The 18,906-nt window shown below is 49.5% G+C and overlaps 1 pseudogene; it reads right to left on the bottom strand.

Moving 5' to 3' along the window:
* Positions 1-5,987, bottom strand: part of LOC116957676 (uncharacterized) — a 66,165-nt pseudogene extending 60,178 nt beyond the window's left edge.
* Positions 5,988-18,906: the final 12,919 nt, after the last annotated feature.

Raw genomic sequence — 18,906 nt, 5'->3', positions numbered from 1 at the left:
CAGGAGGCACGGGGCTAGAGAAGAGATGGAGTGACGTGGTACAGCAGGCACGGGGCTAGAGAAGAGATGGAGTGATGTGGTACAGGAGGCACGGGGCTAGAGAAGAGATGGAGTGATGTGGTACAGGAGGCACGGGGCTAGTGAAGAGATGGAATGATGTGGTACAGGAGGCACGGGGCTAGAGAAGAGATGGAGTGATGTGGTACAGGAGGATGCGAAGCTGAGTGGACTTGCCGATGACTGGTACCAGCGGCCTCTGTGGAGGAGGCCCGTGAAGGACGTCGCTACTGGGCATTCGGAGGCAGTCGCCCTCCAAGCAACAACAAACGGAGGGCGGAGGAGCGACGCTCACAACAACGAGCAGAGCCGCCGGGTGGCTAAAGCGCAGCGAGAGTTGGCACAGTGCAGGGGGCACGGGTGGTGCAATCGGCCCAGTCACCTCAGCCAGCCGAACCCGTGCCACCCGCCGGGTCAGTGACCCCCTGCCGGCGGGCGTTTCGGCAACAATCACGCTGCCTCCGCGGTGCACGTAGCCTGGCACAAGGCGCCGCGGCGACGTCACCGCCACTTGGCGTTTGCCGCTGGCACTGCCGCAGTTGTTGGCAATTCGGTCGGAGCGGGAGTCGAACCCAGGTAGCCGGGTCGGTCAGCTCGGCACGCCAAGAGCCCACGTCATCTTCGTCGGCACTGCTGCTGTTCGCTAACAGCCCTTTCCCCGACCGCCTGTTTGAGGCTATAAGGGGGCCCTTTATATGTGTGTCTATTTTTAGGGTGGGTGCGTGTCTGGGTGTGTCTGTGTGTGTGTCTGTCTGTGTGTCTGTGTGTGTCTGTGTGTGTCTGTGTGCGTGTCTTTGTGCGTGGCTTTGTGCGTGTCGTTGTGTGTGTGTCTGTCTGTGTGTGTGTCTGCGTGTGTCTGTCTGTGTGTGTCTGTCTGTGTGTGTGTCTGTCTGTGTGTGTCTGTGTGTGTGTCTGTGTGTGTGCCTGTCTGTGTGTCTGTGTGCGTGTCTGTGTGCGTGTCTGTGTGTGCGTGTCTGTGTGTGCCTGTCTGTGTGCGTGTCTGTGTGCGTGTCTGTGTGTGTGTCTTGTGTCTGTATGTGTGTCTTTGTGTGTATGTGTGTGTTTGTGTGTATGTCTGTGTGTGTGCGTGTCTGTGTGTGCGTGTCTGTGTGTGTCTGTGTCTGTGTGTCTGTGCATGTGTATGTGTGTCTGTGTGTGTATGTGTGTCTGTGTGTCTGTCTGTGTTTGTGTGTATGTCTGTGTGACTGTGTGTCTGTGTGTGTGTCTGCGTGTGTCTGTGTCTGTGTGTGTGTCTGTGTGTGTGTCTGTGTGTCTGTATCTGGGTGTGTCTGTGTATGTGTCTGTCTGTGTGTGTGTCTGTCTGTGTGTGTGTCTGTGTGTCTGTGTGTGTGTGTCTTGGGAGCGGTAGTGGTAGCGGTTAGCGCTACGCTACGAACCTGGCGACTCGGGTTCGATTCCCGCGCTCATCATCACGGTGGCTCGGAGCTGTTAATTACCTCGCTGAGCTCAACCATTACTTAGGTGACCGGCTATTATTTGCGATCGTCAGGGTCACTTTTGAAAATGAGCTACTCCATAGATCAGTGAGGCCTTACCTGGTAAGAGTTCACAGCTTAAAAAGTTTTAAGTTGAGGTGTAACCTTACACCTACATAGAGTAGGGTTTACATAGAGCCCTGTAGGGTTTACATAGATCCCTGTAGGGTTTACATAGAGCCCTGTAGGGTTTACATAGAGACCTGTAGGGTTTACATAGAGCCCTGTAGGGTTTACATAGAGCCCTGTAGGGTTTACATAGAGCCCTGTAGGGTTTACATAGCGCCCTGTAGGGTTTACATAGAGACCTGTAGGGTTTACATAGAGACCTGTAGGGTTTATATAGAGACCTGTAGGGTTTACATAGCGACCTGTAGGGTTTACATAGCGACCTGTAGGGTTTACATAGCGACCTGTAGGGTTTACATAGAGCCCTGTTGGGTTTACATAGAGCCCTGTAGGGTTTACATAGAGACCTGTAGGGTTTTTATATAGAGACCTGTAGGGTTTACATAGAGCCCTGTAGGGTTTACATAGAGCCCTGTAGGGTCTACATAGAGACCTGTAGGGTTTACATAGAGACCTGTAGGGTTTACATAGAGACCCTTAGGAGGAACCCTACCCCTGGCTCTGACAGGCGAAGGTGGTACAGCAGCAGAGTGCAGACTTTTTGAGTGGACGAGTGAGCGAGTGAATGGTTGAGTGGATGAGTGAGTGAATGAGTGGATGAGTGAGTGGATGAGTGAATGGATGAGTGAGTGAGTGGATGAGTGAGTGGATGAGTGATTGGATGAGTGAGTGATTGGATGAGTGAGTGATTGGATGAGTGAGTGATTGGATGAGTGAGTGAGTAGATGAGTGAGTGGATGAGTGAGTGAGTGGATAAGTGAGTGAGTGGATGACTGAGTGGGTGAATGAGTGGATAAGCGAGTGAGTGAATGAATGGATGAGTGAGTGAATGAGTGGAAGAGTGAGTGGATGAATGAGTGAGTGGATGAGTGAATGGATGAGTGAGTGGATGAGTGAGTGGATGAGTGAGTGAGTGGATGAGTAAGTGGATGAGTGATTGTATGAATGAGTGAGTGGATGAGTGGATGAGTGAGTGGATGAGTGAGTGAGTGGATGAATGAGTGAGTGAATGAGCAGATGAGTGAGTATATGAGTGGGTGAGTGAATGATGGAGCAGATGAGTGAGTGAATGAGCGGATGAGTGAGTGAGTGAATGAGTGATTGGACGAAAGTGAATGAGTGGATGAGTGAGTGAATGATTGGATGAGTCGATGAGTGGATGAGTGAATGAGTGAGTGGATGAGTGAATGGATGAGTGGATGAGTGAGTGGATGAGTGGATGAGTGAGTGAATGAGTGGATGAGTGAATGAGTGGAAGAGTGAGTGGATGAATGAGTGAGTGGATGAGTGAATGGATGAGTGAGTGGATGAGTGGATGAGTGAGTGGATGAGTGAGTGGGTGAATGAGTGGGTGAATGAGTGGATGCATGAGTGAGTGGATGAGTGAGTGGGTGAATGAGTGAGTGGATGAGTGAGTGAATGAGTGGATGAGTGAATGAGTGGATGAGTAAGTGGATGAGTGAGTAAATGAGCGGATGAGTGAGTGGGTGAGTGAATGAGTGAGTGGGTGAGTGAATGAGTGAGTGGATGAGTGGAGCTCACCGCTGAAGCTCACCGCTGGAGCTCACTGCTGGAGCTCACCGCCCACCACCGGAGCTCACCGCCGGAGCTCACCGCTCACCGTCCCCACGGCACACCGCGCCTTCCCGACCCACCTGCTCGCGTGGGAAGCACGGCAGCGACACCCTCCTCCTGTAGGCACCGCCATCGTCCGTGTCGCCGGCACCACCGCCACCGCCCGTGTCGCCGGCACCACCGCCACCGCCAGTGCCGCCGCCGCCTCCGCCGCCACCACCGCCGCCCGGCTCCCAGAATGCCGGCAACAGCGGCGAGCTCCTCCTCCTCCTCCTCCGGAGGCTGCGAACCTCCGACAGCGGCGGCTTGGACGGCCTCGAGTCGGCGTCGCCACTCACCGCCCAGTCCGCCATGCCGTCACCCCCCTCCTCCTCATCGTCCTCCTCCTCCTCGTCGTCGTCCGGCACCTCCTCCGTGCCGCCACCGCGCCCCTCCACGTCGTCCTCGTGCTGCGGCTGCTTCTCATCTTCCTGTCCCTGCTGCTTCCCATCCTGCTGCAGCTGCTTCTCATCTTCCTGTCCCTGCTGCAGCTGCTTCTCATCTTCCCGTCCCTGCTTCTCATCCTGCTGCTGCCCATGCTGCCGCTGCAAGCCGGCGAATCCACTCCCACCGATGCGTGCGTTCACCCTAGAACCTGCTGCTGCTGCTGTTGCTGCTGCTGCTGCTATTACTAGCAGCAGCAGCAGGAGCAGCAGGAGCAGCAGCAGCAGCAGCGACGTCCATTCACACAGGGCCAGCGCGTGCGGTGAACTCAACCGACGACGCTGGCCACCTGTACCGGCGCAGGCTGTCTAAGGGACCGGGTGATGTCTGCTGTAGTGGTGCAGGCTGTCTAAGGGACCGGGTGATGTCTGCTGTAGTGGCGCAGGCTGTCTAAGGGACCGGGTGATGTCTGCTGTAGTGGTGCAGGCTGTCTAAGAGACCGGGTGATGTCTGCTGTACCGGCGCAGGCTGTCTAAGTGACCGGGTGATGTCTGCTGTAGTGGCGCAGGCTGTCTAAGAGACCGGGTGATGTCTGCTGTACCGGCGCAGGCTGTCTAAGAGACTGGGTGATGTCTGCTGTACCGGCGCAGGCTGTCTAAGGGACCGGGTGATGTCAGCTGTAATGGCACAGGCTGTCTAAGAGACCGGGTGATGTCAGCTGTAGTGGCGCAGGCTGTCTAAGAGACCGGGTGATGTCAGCTGTAGTGGGGCAGGCTGTCTAAGAGACCGGGTGATGTCAGCTGTACCGGTGCAGGCTGTCTAAGAGACTGGGTGATGTCAGCTGTACCGGTGCAGGCTGTCTAAGTGATCGGGTGATGTCAGCTGTACCGGTGCAGGCTGTCTAAGTGATCGGGTGATGTCTGCTGTAGTGGTGCAGGCTGTCTAAGTGATCGGGTGATGTCTGCTGTACCGGCGCAGGCTGTCTAAGAGACCGGGTGATGTCTGCTGTAGTGGTGCAGGCTGTCTAAGAGAGCGGGTGATGTCAGCTGTAGTGGTGCAGGCTGTCTAAGAGACCGGGTGATGTCAGCTGTAGTGGTGCAGGCTGTCTAAGAGACCGGGTAATGTCTGCTGTAGTGGCGCAGGCTGTCTAAGAGACCGGGTGATGTCTGCTGTAGTGGTGCAGGCTGTCTAAGTGACCGGGTGATGTCTGTTGTAGTGGTGCAGGCTGTCTAAGTGACCGGGTGATGTCTGCTGTAGTGGTGGAGGCTGTCTAAGTGACCAGGTGATGTCTGCTGTAGTGGTGCAGGCTGTCTAAGAGACCGGGTGATGTCTGCTGTAGTGGTGCAGGCTGTCTAAGAGACCGGGTGATGTCTGCTGTAGTGGTGCAGGCTGTCTAAGAGACCGGGTGATGTCTGCTGTAGTGGTGCAGGCTGTCTAAGAGACCGGGTGATGTCTGCTGTACCGGCGCAGGCTGTCTAAGTGACCGGGTGATGTCAGCTGTAGTGGCGCAGGCTGTCTAAGAGACCGGGTGATGTCACAGTCTCACGAACAGCTGTAGCTGCCAGTCTTTGACTGTGTCAGTCACAGCCTCACTGCAGCTGTAGCCTCACTACAGTCAGTCGCAGTCACAAAGTCGTAGCAGTAGCAGCTGTAGTAGCAGCAGCAGTGGCAGCTGTAGCAGCTGTAGCAGCAGTAGCAGCTGTAGCTGTAGCAGCAGTAGTAGCAGCAGTAGCAGCTGTAGCAGTAGTAGCACCCGTAGCTGCTGTTGTAGGAGTCGTAGCAGCAACGGCTGGCACCGGTGGGGGAGAGACAGAGAGAGAGACAGAGAGAGAGAGACACACAGACAGACACAGAGAGACAGAGACACAGAGAGACACAGACAGAGAGAGACCGAGAGAGAGAGACAGAGACACAGAGACAGAGAGAGACACAGAGAGAGACACAGAGACACAGAGAGACACAGACAGACACAGAGAGACAGAGACACAGAGAGACACAGACAGAGACACAGAGAGACACAGACAGACAGAGACACAGACAGAGAGACAGAGAGACACAGAGGGAGACACAGAGAGAGACAGAGACACAGAGACAGAGAGAGACAGAGAGAGTCAGAGACACAGAGAGACACAGAGAGAGAGAGAGACACAGAGAGAGACAGAGAGACACACAGAGAGACACAGACACAGAGAGACACCGAGACAGCGTCGGGGGGGGGGGGGGGGTTCTCCTCTCCTCCCCCTTGCACTCCACGCGGGCCCAGCCGGGCCACCGAAGGCCGAAGTCGTAGAGGTGGGGGAGGGGGACCTGGAAACTTGTGGAGGGGGGCGGGGTTTAAATAAGGGGCGTGACCTAAAGATAGGAAGGAGGCGTGTTTAAAATAAGGGGCGTCGTGTTCGAGAAGAGGCGTGGTTTAAACATGGGGGGGGGGGGCATGATTTGAAGGGTGGGTTTACAGCAGGGGCGTGGTTATACGAGGGGCGTGGTTAAATGTGAATGGGCGGGAATTTAAAAAGGGGGCGTGGTTTAAATAAAGGGGGCTGTTAAATTTTGACGTAAAAAAAGTTTCGTGACTGCAGGAATTCACATTCTTGTTTCTTTCCGTAGTCATGTGGAGATGGAAAATAAAAAAAATATATAAACTTTAAATAAAAGCTGCAGGAATTCACATTCTTGGTTCTTTCGGTAAAGTCACGTGGAGATGGAAAATAAATAAAAATATTAAAAAATTTAAATAAAAACAAAAAAACACGAAGTTTCGTAGGCCTCGGCAAGGCGAGGTGATTTACACTCTAGAGTTGAAGTTTTCGTGACTGCATGGATCCATACTCTATGACCCCCCTTTCGGTAAAGTCACGTAGGTAGAAAAAATAAAAAAATAAAAATGAAACTTTTAAAATAAGAATAAAAAATAGAAATAAATTAAATCACGACGTTTCGGAAGCAACACCCAAGCTTCCGTCATCAGGTGGGACAATCACAGCAAAAAAAATATTACTGTCGTGGGCAAAGAGAGCTGTTTGTGACAAGTTATTGTATAAGGTAAGAGGGGGGGGGGGAGGAGCCAGGGGGGAGAGATGCAGGGGGTGTAGGGGAGAGTGAAGATCCTGATGAGACACGGCTGGTGAGTACACAATGCTCGAGTTGGGCAATCAGCGGGCCTGGGGGGTGGGGGGAGCGTGCTGCAGACACTGGGAATGCGGGTATGGCAGCAAGCTAAAAAAAACCGGGTAAAAGGGTGAAGGTGTCGACATGCCACGGGGTAAGGTTAACGGTCGGGTAAAGGTAGCGCGGAGTATTACCCGGTAAATCAAGGCCGCAATTATAATATACTGGCGGTAAGTACCCGGCGTTGCCCGGGTAAAAAAAATGCACTTCAAAACTTCTCTTAAAAACCTTACATATTCATACGCAGACACAAAAAAGTTGAATGTAAAAAAAATATTTGCGTGTGAATTTAAAGTGTTTAGGAGAATAAGAACTGTAATACTAAATAAGCAATGGAACTGTGAACCCAAATGATGGACCACATAATAAGCGAGTGTGGTCTCAGTCTCTTCAATGTAGGAACAACAGGACTTGCATGAGCTCTCTCCTGAAGCCCTTTCGCTATTGTAGTTAACATTTATTTAGTGCCTTTTTTCAGTTTCATTCATTCGGTATAGCCCTGTGAGCCATGCAGCTCAACAAACAAAAACATGAACAAAGAACATCTTAAAGTGACAATGCGCGACAGAGACATCCAGGAAAACAGCAAAATCTTCCTGAAAAAAACGCCGTATATCAACGCTTTGTGCAATATAACAACCATAAAACAATTGAGAATAAAGTTATCAGTCTAACGCTGTACTTTAAACAAACATGGCTTGACCAAAACGTTTTCGAAATCACCAAAATAAAGATATAAAAACTATGTAAGAGTGATCATAGGAACTGTGATTCAAATTTAACAATAAACGATATATACATAAATTTCGATTTAAAGCTTTCGTGACTGCAATGATTCATCTTCTTTGGTTCTTTCGGTAAAGTCACGTAGAATGAGAATAAAATAATAAATTGATAAAATAAAATAACACAATAATATTCTCACGACGTTTCAGCCACAACACAAGCGGCCTTCATCAGGTGAAGGGACGAGACTGTCTGGTAGGACAGCGCTGGAGTGAAAGAGCCACGTTCAGATCACGACCTTTAAGCTGTGTGAGAGGAAACAAAGCGCCTTGACAAAGGAATTAGCATATAATTTAGCATTGAAATGGCTGAGTGATTAGCTTGTGACTGGTCACAGAAATAGCATACACAGCCTCTGCGGATGTGTATGCTTTAACTTTTAACATAGCTATTTCTGTGACCAGTCACAAGCTAATCACTCAGCCATTTCAATGCTAAATTATATGCTAATTCCTTTGTCAAGGCGCTTTGTTTCCTCTCACACAGCTTAAAGGTCGTGATCTGAACGTGGCTCTTTCACTCCAGCGCTGTCCTACCAGACAGTCTCGTCCCTTCACCTGATGAAGGCCGCTTGTGTTGTGGCCGAAACGTCGTGAGAATATTATTGTGCTATTTTATTTTATCAATTTATTATTTTATTCTCATTCTACGTGACTTTACCGAAAGAACCAAAGAAGATATATACATAACACGTACGAACAAACTTTTCAGCCATAGTTGGCAACATAAGTCACTCCATAACAGCAGGAGTATCAACAGGAGTATCAACATTTTTCAATGCACCTTTAAAGATCAGCACACTATAATCAAAACTTAAGGTCATACTTTACTTGTATGATATGCCTGTTTTTTTATTGAATCCGATGAGTCGTAAGTATATGTCTCTATGGTCAAAGACGTTGTACTGTCCCCTGACGATATCCTTGTCAGCTTCGATGTGGTCTCTTTGTTCACCAAGGTCCCAGTACCTGATACCATTGAAATAATTGAAAATTTGGTCCAACATGGACTAGACCCCGATACACCTGCACTGGTTAGGCACTGCCTCAACAATACCTACTTTAATTCTAGATTTAAAGCTACTTTACTTGGAATGGCTCCTTCTACAAACAAAATGAGGGTACCCCCATGGGATCCCCCTTGTCACCAGTGATAGCCAATATTTTCATGGAGAAATTTGAATCAGACGCCATCCAGACTTCCACCCTCAGACCTTCCCTGTGGAAGAGATATGTAGACGACACTTTCGTCATTTGGCCACATGGCCTCCCGGCTTTGAACCTTTTCCTAGACCACATTAATTCCAGACACCCCGCCATCAAATTTACCATGGAAGTGGAGAAAGATGGCAAGCTGCCATTCTTGGATGTTCTGTTTGAGAGGAGACCTGATGGCTCATTGGGACATTCTGTCTACAGGAAACCCACCCACACAGATTCCTACTTGAAACCTGATTCCCACCACCACCCGACGCAAAATAATTATCTCATCAAAACGTTATACCACAGGGCTCATTGCATTTCGGACCAACACCACCTGACCGGTGAATTAAAACATGTACATCTGGCCCTAAAAAGGAATGGATACTCTGACCGTACCATCCGCCAAGCTGTTTCTCCCTGCATACAGAAACAACCACTTGATACTCCGATCAAAACCATCACACTACCATATATAGCAGGCGTTACTAAAAAGACCTCCAAAATTCTGAACAAACACAAGATCCTGGTCCGGTTCAATACAGTACACAAAATCCGTGACTTGATCCCTTCCGTGAAGGATGTCATTCCTGACTTACAGTACCCCGGAGTTTACAAATTGATCTGCACCTGTGGTGACTCCTATATCAGGGAGACGAAACGACATGTCTCTGACCGAATTTGCGAGCACAAATCAGATTTGAAACACGGCAGAACGAATTCTTCTGCCATAGCTGATCACTGTTACAACACTGTGGGTGATCACGATATAATTTTCCCTGATACCAAGGTTCTTTGCAAACCCACGGGTTTTTATCAGAGATTTGTTCACGAGGCAATTCAGATTTACAAACACAGACACAATTTCAACCGAGAGGATGGTTTCAAATTAAGCAACCATTGGAAAGATGTTCTGAATCAAACCAAACATTAAACTAATTTTCAATGGTACAGTATATTTTTTCAAGTAGGGGTATCCCAAACTCCCCCCCTCGCCGACCTGCACATGTTCACCCCCTCTACACCGTTCATCATGCTAAGTCCGCCAATTAAATGCTAATTTTTATGCTAATTCCTTCGTCAAGGCGCTCTGTTTCCTCTCAAACAGCTTAAAGGTCGTGGTCTGAGCTTGGCTGTGTTCACTTCAGCGCTGTCCTTTAGACAGTCTGGTCCCTTCACCTAATGAAGGCCACTTGTATTGTGGCCAAAACGTCGTGATTTTTGTTTTATTTTCTACCTACGTGACTTTACCGAATAGAACCAAAGAGTACGTAAGTATATGGTTAATGGTAGAAAAACACGTATTTATTCGTACTGTAGTGAGGCACTTCACAATACACAGACGGTATATAATTTGCAATAGGAATAAGGGGGGAATGGGGAGAAGGGAGGTAGGGAAGGTAAGATCCGAGGCGAAAGAACAAAGCGCGCGGGCGGTGCCGCAAACAACCGCTGCCAGCCAGATCGCCGACAGGACACTTGGTAGGCGCAGGTGAAACGGCCACTTTTTTCTGACCTATACCCCCCTATCAAAGAGCCTCTTTGCAAACAATGTTTCTGGTCTTGCCTGCCGGTGCAAAGTAATGTAAACATTTTTCATTGCCTACACGAGAGCATCCAACATAAAGCTGGCCATGAGAAAAGCACTGATTTGCCAAATTCAGTCCCACCACTTTTAAAGATTGTCCTTGCGCCTTGTTAATGGACATCGCAAAGCTTAGCTGGATGGGGAATTGAAGCCTCTTAAATTAACAGACTGTCATTTGGGATTATAGGTATGCGAGGGATAAAGACGTCCTCACCTTTAGAATGGCCTGTAATGATTGTAGCTTTGATAACATTAGAATGTAAATCTTTCACAATTAACCTTGTGCCATTGCATAGTCTAGGTGGGTCCAAGTTTCTCAATAGCAAGACAGGCACCCCAATTTTTAGCAGCAAGTTGTGTGGTGGAACACCCGGGAGCTGCAGAGAATTCAAGAATTCAACTGGATAGTTAACAATTTGATTATGGTCCAACACTGAGTCAATAGATTTGTAGGACCTGCTTTCTCCAGATAATTTCTGCAACAACATGGAATTTTGATTTAAAGCTTTCGTGACTGCAGTAATTCATATTCTTAGTTTTTTTCGGTAAAGTCACGTTGAAGAGAAACAACAAAATAATAAAATATATATAAAACAATAAAAACGTGACTTTACCGAAAAAACTAAGAATATGAACATGGAATTTATTCTGTGAACAGCATCATTTTTTGGAGCCAAAATGCATGTTTGGGTACACTTTTTCCTCCAGTTCCTCTTCCGAAGTGGAAAGGATGCCTTTAGACATGGTCATAAGTCCATCTGTGCCATCAGAAAGAATTCTGCCATTTCCAATATCAAGAAGAGCCTCAGCAAAGTTTCCAGCCTCTTGGTCTCCATGGAGATATACATGCATGTTTGTAGTTAGTCTCAGTTTCATTACGTGCCTCCAGAGGAATGAAGACTTAAGGCAGGCATTTAACTCATCAGCTTTGGTTCCTCGAAGTACTACAGGTAAGGTTTGTCGGAAGTCACCAGCCATGAGAAAAGTTACACCACCCATAATCCTGGAATTGTTGCGGAGGTCTTGCAAAGTTGTGTTGACAGCCTCAAATGCTCCCTTGTGGGACATGGTGCATTCATCCCACACTATTAATTCACAATTAACCAGGACTTGTGCAAGGGCAGTCCCCTTTGAAATATTGCAAACAGGGTTTTCTTGTCGGGATAGATCTAATGGAAGCTTGAATGTGGAATGGGCAGTTCTTCCTCCAGTAAGCAGAGTTGCTGCAGTCCCTGATGATGCCACAGCCAGGGCAATTTTCTCCTTTCGGCGAACCTTAGCCAAGAGCAGGTTGAGAACAAAGGTCTTCCCAGTGCCGCCAGGTGCATCAAGGAAAAAAATGCCTCCATTGTTAAGACTCAATGTCTTCCAAGATTTTTGTGTAGGCTTCTCTTTGTGCATCCACCAGCTTTGGTTCATTTTCCTCAATAAATTCAAGAAGCTCTAAACCATCATAGGATGTTTCGCGTAGGATCTCTTGGGCAAGGCCATGCATGTTTTCCCTGGAGGGTGTGGGTAGTCCGATAGACCGGAGGTCTTTCCCAGCTATGGATTGAAGTTTATTCTCCAGGAGGATGAGCGTCTGGTTAAAGATGTCATCTTTAAAGCGCACATCGATGTTTGGATTTTCTCGTTGAGCTTTGTGGAGGATGTCCTCACTCGTGACCTCTTTGTATTTTTCCCAAAGTCCCATGGGGTTTGACGGGCTGCAAACTTGAATAATAATGCAGAAGAGCATTCTGAGTTGAGAAGGGGACTGACTAACAGAAGCGTCTGTCATAGCTTTATCAAGATGCCGGTCATCCTCAAGTATGCCATGAAGACTGCAAGCTTCCCTGTATGTGTAGTGATTGTAGAATCACTACTGTGTACCCACGCACAAGCGTGACGTCACTATGCGGGGGAGCGTCATGACCACGCGGGTCTACACACACGCATGACGTCATCCCGGCTGGAGGCGGGAATGACGTCAGGGCCGGTTCTGGGCTCCGGGAGGCCACGAGGGTGGTGTGAGGCCGTGGCACTCTCTGTGACCCCGGCTGGACACGTGACAGGACCCCAGTGGGGGCTGGGGGCCTAGGGGGCACCTCGGAGGGCACGTGGACAGCAGGGGGGCTTCGAGAGGGTTCTCGAAGGGAGGCGTGGCCGGGGTGGGGCCCGGGCACGCCGAGGCCCATATAAGCAGCCTCCTCACGAGGTTCGAGGCTGCCCGTATCAAGAACGAAGATGCATCGTGAAGACGCCAAGAAGAGTCAAGCCTCCAGTCAGCGGACCTGGCAGTAGCCACCTGGCTGGGTCACGCTAGAGCAGTGGTTCTTAACCTGGGTTCGATCGAACCCCAGGGATTCGGTGAGTCGATCTCAGGGGTTCGGCAGAGCCCCCGCCACGGAGGTCCGGACACACTTGAATTATTGTGTAAATTTGTGATGACACACACGGCCCGCTTGGCCATCACTGGCTGCAGATGATCATGCTACACTGCTTGGCCAATCAGCGCTGCGGGGAATTTAGTGCGTACTCAGTAGTCAACGTGTGACTGTTGTTGTCGTACGTCGTGTGATTTCTTTAATATTTTATCCATACTAACTATGTCGGGCAAAAGAAGAAAGTGGTCGGACGAATATGTACAACATGGATTCTCATGTATCATGGAACGTGATGGGAGTGAGCGTCCTATCTGCATGATTTGCAACGCCAAGTTGAGCAACTCTAGTCTTGCACCGGCAAAACTAAAGGAACACTTCTTGAAGCTGCATGGAGACGGGGAATACAAGAACACAACACTTGCTGAATTCAGGGTGAAGAGAGCCAGATTCGATGAAAGGGCCACTCTGCCTGCTCTTGGATTTGTATCTGTTAACAAACCGATCCTGATAGCATCGTACGAAGTTGCTTACCTGATCGCAAAGCGGGCAAGCCACACACCATTGGTGAAACACTTGTGAAACCAGCTGCATTAAAGATGGCGAATCTGATACTCGGAACAGCGGCCGAAGGTAAATTATCCCAAATTCCCCTTTCAAATGACACCGTCAGTGACAGAATAGAAGACATGAGTAAAGACATCTTGGCTCAAGTAGTCGTGGATCTGATTTCAAGCCCGGCAAAATTCAGCCTTCAACTCGACGAAACCACAGACGTTTCTGATCTAAGCCAGCTTGCTGTTTTTGTACGCTATGTGAAAGACGACATGATAAAAGAAGAGTTTTTATTTTGTAAGCCTCTTACAACAACAACGAAGGCAGCCGATGTGAAGAAGCTTGTGGATGACTTCTTCAGAGACAACAATCTTTCATGGGATATGGTTTCTGCAGTTTGTACGGACGGAGCTCCAGTCATGCTGGGAAGAAAGTCTGGTTATGGTGCGCTAGTAAAGGCCGATGCACCACACATCATTGTGACGCATTGTATTCTGCACAGGCATGCGTTGGCAACAAAAACCTTACCTCCAAAAATGGCAGAAGTATTAAAAACTGTGGTGGAATGTGTGAACTATGTGCGAAAAAGTGCTCTGAGGCACCGCATCTTCAGTGAGCTGTGTAAAGAAATGGGCTCTGAATTTGAGGTACTTCTGCTCCATTCTAATATTCGGTGGTTATCCCGGGGACAGGTGCTGAATCGTGTTTTTGCCATGCGTGTGGAATTAGCCCTGTTTTTGCAAGAGCACCAACACTGCCATGCAGATTGCTTCAAAAATCCTGAGTTCATTCTCATTTTAGCGTACATGGCTGATATATTCGCAGCTCTCAATCATCTCAATCAGCAGATGCAGGGTGGTGGAGTCAATATCATGGAAGCGGAAGAACACTTGAAGGCTTTTCAAAAAAAGCTACCGTTATGGAAACGACGAACAGAGAACAATAACTTCGCAAACTTCCCGCTTCTGGACGACTGTGCAAGTAAGATCGAAGATGTGTCTGGAATCGGAGATATTTCTGTATCCACGGAACTGAAGCAAACAATTGCCACGCACTTAGATGAGCTTGCAAAGTCTCTCGACGGATATTTCCCTACAAGAGAGTCATATCCAGCATGGGTGAGACAGCCGTTCACGTTTGCTGTTGAAACAGCAGATGTCAATGATGAATTCCTCGACGAAATCATTGAAATTCAGCAGAGCCAGGTTCAACAGCAACTCTTCAGAACAACAATGCTCTCAACGTTTTGGTGTCGACAAATGAACAAGTATCCAGTTATTGCTAAGAAAGCCCTGGATTTTTTTATACCATTTGTTACAACATATCTTTGTGAGCAATCCTTTTCGAGGATGCTGGACATAAAAACGAAGAAAAGGAACAGACTTTGCTGTGAAAATGACATGAGAGTGGCACTTGCCAAGGTGAAGCCACGCATATCTGAACTGATCTCTCAAAGGCAACAGCAGAAGTCACATTGATTTCCAGGTATGTAATTTGTTGTGAGTTTATGCATTGTGTTGGTTTTATTCTTTGAACAAGGTAATGTTCATGCACGGCTCATTTTGTGTACCAGTAAAAAACATATCTATGTCTTGAATTTGAAAAAAATCACATTTTATTTTTCACTAAAGAGGGGTTCGGTGAATGCGCATATGAAACTGGTAGGGTTCGGTACCTCCAACAAGGTTAAGAACCACTGCGCTAGAGTATTTGATAAGTATGTGTTAGCTAGAGTAGGTTGGTGGTCACCACCTTATGTGCAGTGTTATATTACTTACCGTTCTAATAAATCAGCGTTGCCTCCCAAGGAGTCGTGTGTGCACCTAATTCGAACCCACTACATTTGGTGTCAGAAGTTGCGGAAAAATAAATAACGTTAGGTGTTATCCTAGTCAGTATAATATGTGCACGATTACTACAACTTACCTGCTCACTTTCACACGACGAGGAGGCGAGACGATCATCTTCGGGGCAGCCCCGGGGTTCTGCAGCCTCGGTGAAGGAGGGAGATGGCGCTGCAGGCGGGGCAGCAGCACGCACATCACGTCGCTGCTTCGCCGCCATCGAGAGAGAGAGCGACGGAGCTGGAGGAGAGAGGACGCCGCCGCCGCTGCTGCTGCTGCGAGTGCCTGGGCGGGAAATTCGCGCGCGCATGGTGCACGCGCGGCCGCCATCTTGGCGGGCGGTCGGGACGCGGTTCCCGCCAAAACGCCGCTCCCGCCATTCTCAACGGCTGTGGAGGGAGATCTTGGGCCGTCTTGGTGGCATCCTGTGCTCACCATCCAAGAGTCTTCAAGTTCCACAGTGCAGCCTCCGTTCCTCACGGCCTCTCAGGCGAGTCGTGACACAATGCACCCGGCCCTAAAAACACACTTCACCCATCTCGCGTGCGCTGGGTTGCGATTAGGTGTTTTTTTTACTCGCTAGGTTGCGAAGCGTGTTAGTTGGGTTGGGTGCGTGGTAGATTGACGCGGCGCCCGTGCGTGTGTCAGCTTTGTAACAGTGTTAAGTACGGCGTCGGGATTGTTATCTTAAGGAGCCAGTTAATTATTAATTCGGCTATGTGGGGGGTCTCGGGCTCCGTTAAGATCCAGTGAATTGCCGGGTTAATGATTTGTTGACACTTTGTTTGATTGCCGTTGCGGAGTCGCGATTGTTTTTGCGTATACAGTATGGCGCTTCGCTCGTGAATGTTGTCAATGTGTGACTGCCGAAACTTTGCTTGTGAGTGTTAACAATGTATGCTTTGTATGGAGCTTTGTTCGTGATTGTTAATATATAGCTTGTGCCACATTTGTTAACGAAGTGTTGATTGTATGGGATTTTTTTCGAGATCGCGATGTGTGGACTGTGTGTACTGCATAGACTGTCTCTCTGCACTGATACGGGTTGTGACGTACATTGTTGTGATCCTTGTTGCGGATCGTTAAATTGTGATGGTGACATATGGTGCCAGTGATTTGGATTGTGCTGCTGGCTGTGGCTAATCTGGGCCAAAGATCCTGACCAGAATGCCCCCCCTGTCATTGTTGCGTGTTGACACGAGTGTGGTCCCGTCATGCTGTGGCTGACGGCTTGACCTGACAGCCCGGAGATTGAGACACTCCGTGGCGTGTCTAGCCTAGTGGGCAGTTTGCTCACATGGCTCGGAGAGTGTGGTCCCGTCATGCTGTGGCTGATGGCTTGACCTGGCGGCCCGGAGATCGAGACACTCTGAGGCGCGTCTGAGACAGTGAGCCAGAGGCTCGGGGAGCTTGTGGTGAGTTGCTCGCTCAGCTCGGTTGGTACAGCTAAATGCTGCAATGCGAGGCTTGGAGAGAGGGGTTGGTGTGTCCTCTCAACCCGGTTGGGACAGCTGATTGCTGCAATGCGAGTCCTGGAGAGAGGTGTTCTTGTGTCTTCTCAGCTCGGTCGGAACAGCTACATGCTGCGATGCGAGTCTTGGAGAGAGACTGGGTTATAATTCCCCCGATACGGCCGACACGTGCGCGTCGGAAAGGCGGGGGGTGCTACCGAGTGGCATGAGATGTCTGGGTTGGCCTTCAAGGGAGGGCTTCTGAGTTGTGCGAGCGCGGAAAACGCGCGTGGGGCCGCCATTTTGTGCGTGCATGGGTATTTGTGTGAACCATTTCTGGGCAAGAGCAGGCATTTTTTTTGTCACGTCGATTTAACATTTTTTTTTTTACAAAAAATGTAGATACTGAGGCAACGCTGAAGTGCGACTTCTTTGCCCAGTACATGGGTCAACCTGGAAGCATGACTTCCTTGACCCGGGATGTTGTACAACATCCAACGGTTGTACCTTTGGTTGCAGCATACTGGCTCGACCTTGAAGAGTGACTTCCTTGAGCCAGTACATGGGTCGACCCTGAAGTGCGACTTCTTGACCTGGGACGTAGGGAGACGTCCGGAATGTTAAGTGGTGTTTGTAGGTGGGTGTTAGACTTTCGGTCTTCGCCCTTTTGCCACCTGTGGGGTGGAACGGTAACAGGGCGGTTTGATTTACCGGTGTTGGTTGTGCATCCAACGCGTCGGAATCTATGTATTTTTGTTTTTATTTCTTCCGCCGGGCGGAATACGATCATCTCCACTTCCCTGGGCCGGGTGGCTGTCGTGTCCGACGAGCTGAGGCGTGGGCTTGTGGTGCTGTGCCTCAGGAGGTGGTTTCTTCTTGTCACAGGATTCCTGCACCTGCCGCCCTTGGAGTCGCCGGTTATGCTGACCGGATGTGGACTTGAAGGGGAGAGTGGAGCGCCCGTACGTCACTCCTGCTCATCCTGTTGCCCAACTCCTGGGGAGGGGCCGTGCCCTTTTTGGGCCTTTTTCAAGTTCCCCCAGGACCTCCAGGGAGAGCGTGCTCGCCTCCCCTGGAGGCTCGGCCACGCGAATTCGTTTGAAGACTGGCCGCTGTCCATGACTCTCACACCTTGTTGATTGCCTACACCGTTGTCAAGCAGCCACATTCATATGTCGGTGCATGCGTACAAATTCACACGGATGGGATGTGCTAAGGGATAAGTGGGTTGACCAGTTCTTTTGGTGTACATGTTGTTGTTGGTTCCCCTCATTCCATACATTCTTCCCTTCCCCCCCTCTCGGTGTGTGTACATGTTTCTCGGGGTGATTATTGTCGGTCGCCGGTTGTTTGTTGACGTTGTTGTTGGAGGCACACTGTTTTTTTTCTGTATTGTCACAGCCGAGACGGCTGTTTTTTTTTACATGGGGGAGGGTGATGTAGTGATTGTAGAATCACTACTGTGTACACACGCACAAGCGTGACGTCACTATGCGGGGGAGCGTCATGACCACGCGGGTCTACACACACGCATGACGTCATCCCGGCTGGAGGCGGGAATGACGTCAGGGCCGGTTCTGGGCTCCGGGAGGCCACGAGGGTGGTGTGAGGCCGTGGCACTCTCTGTGACCCCGGCTGGACACGTGACTGGACCCCAGTGGGGGCTGGGGGCCTAGGGGGCACCTCGGAGGGCACGTGGACAGCAGGGGGGCTTCGAGAGGGTTCTCGAAGGGAGGCGTGGCCGGGGTGGGGCCCGGGCACGCCGAGGCCCATATAAGCAGCCTCCTCACGAGGTTCGAGGCTGCCCGTATCAAGAACGAAGATGCATCGTGAAGACGCCAAGAAGAGTCAAGCCTCCAGTCAGCGGACCTGGCAGTAGCCACCTGGCTGGGTCACGCTAGAGTATTTGATAAGTATGTGTTAGCTAGAGTAGGTTGGTGGTCACCACCTTATGTGCAGTGTTATATTACTTACCGTTCTAATAAATCAGCGTTGCCTCCCAAGGAGTCGTGTGTGCACCTAATTCGAACCCACTACATATGTCTCGCACACAACCGCTTGCACAGTTTTTAGGTCCTGGAAAGATTTGGGCCCTTTGACAACATGGAGAAGCATTTCGATTTAAAGCTTTCGTGACTGCAATGATTCATCTTCTTTGGTTCTTTCGGTAAAGTCACGTAGAATGAGAATAAAATAATAAATTGATAAAATAAAATAACACAATAATATTCTCACGACGTTTCGGCCACAACACAAGCGGCCTTCATCAGGT

Source organism: Petromyzon marinus, chromosome 80, assembly GCF_048934315.1.
Source record: "Petromyzon marinus isolate PM22_M1 ecotype Great Lakes invasive population chromosome 80, UKy_Petmar_22M1.pri1.0, whole genome shotgun sequence".
NCBI lineage: Eukaryota > Metazoa > Chordata > Hyperoartia > Petromyzontiformes > Petromyzontidae > Petromyzon > Petromyzon marinus.
This window is presented reverse-complemented; position numbering and strand designations above follow the sequence as displayed.